Genomic DNA, 1,497 nt, shown 5'->3' with positions numbered 1-1,497 from the left:
TGTGTGTGTGTTTGTGGGTAAATTAATTTGTTTATTTTTTTTAGCTCCCACCAATAAGTGATATATATATATATTTTTTTTGTCTTTTTCCGTGTCCGGCAACGGATTGCAACCCTCAGTGTCGCCCCCGTACCGGACCGGGGACCGGCAACGGGATCGCAGCCCTTGGTGTTGCTCCCGCGCCTCGCTCAGCCAGTGAGCGGGAACTGGTCTGTATGTGGGATCCGAACCCTCGGCGGGAGCGCCGCCACGCTTCCCAAGCGGCGCACTATAGCAGTGCGCCACCGGGCCGGCCCCTCTGCTCAGGTAGTTTTGTCCCAAGAAGTTAGTTTCCTTGGCATTTCTACATGTTTAGAAAATCTCAGAAGAAAATTAAATTTAGATTGGCTAGAATTGGAGGTTTTAAATTATTTCTGGAAGATGAAGAAAAATGTTAACTTTTTCTCTTCAAGGTATCTTATAGTATTGTGACCTGAGTCAAAATTGAAGAATACAAACAGAGCCATAAGATCACAGTTAAAATGGCTCTTTGAAGCCTACAATCCTCCCCTACTAAGAATGAAGATCGAGGCTCAGAAAAGGAAATGTCTTTTCCAGATTTCATAGTGAGTTGGGATAAGAACTTCTGTTTTAAAACTGAGCCCTGACAACCAAATCAGAGATTTTCTACATCAATCTACTTGAAGTTTTAGTGTGATTACTGCAGTGAGTAGTAGTGAAACACATGGACATATAAATCTGATAACATCTCTTATCTTAAAAACCTTTGCTCTCTATTACCTTTACAAATTCTTTATCCTGATATGCAAGGACTTTTGTGACTTTGCCCCTGCCTTGCTCTTTAGTTGACTTCTGATGTCATTTCCTGTCACCCGCCCCCATGTTATAGTAGCTCCATATGTTGAGCTCTCCATTATTCTTGGTAAGACATATATCAATACTCAGTTTTCAACACTCAATCCAGTGCCACCTTCTTATTGAGGCCTTCTCTGACCATGCCCCAACTAAGACAGTGCCCTCCCCACTCTGTAGAGTTATTAACACAGTTATCTGTGTTAGAGTAATTCTCAATTTTACTTCAACCATTCATCTTCTCCTTAAATTGAGAACTATTCAAGGTAAGGGATATTTAATTCATTCCACAAATAGTTATTGAACCCTGATTATAGTTCTAAGCCTTGCAGATAGAACAGTGAATGAAGCAGACATAGTTTCCACTCTCATAAAGCTTGCCTCTTACTGGAAGAGACAGAAAATAAATATACAATATACTGTCAGTGTTATGATTAAAACTAATGCAGGGTAAAGAGAGTTGTAAGGAAAGTCCTCCTTGAAGAGGTGACATTCACACAGAGCTCCCAAATAAGGTAAAGGCACAAGCCTTATGAAGATCTGAGGGAAGAGCCTTCCAAGTAGAGGGTACAAAAAGTACAAAGATTCCAAGATGGGAAGATATCAGTGTGTTTGAGGAATGGAAAGGAGGTTTGTATAGCTGAA

Source organism: Galeopterus variegatus, unplaced genomic scaffold, assembly GCF_000696425.1.
Source record: "Galeopterus variegatus unplaced genomic scaffold, G_variegatus-3.0.2 Scaffold2141, whole genome shotgun sequence".
Lineage (NCBI taxonomy): Eukaryota > Metazoa > Chordata > Mammalia > Dermoptera > Cynocephalidae > Galeopterus > Galeopterus variegatus.
This window is presented reverse-complemented; position numbering follows the sequence as displayed.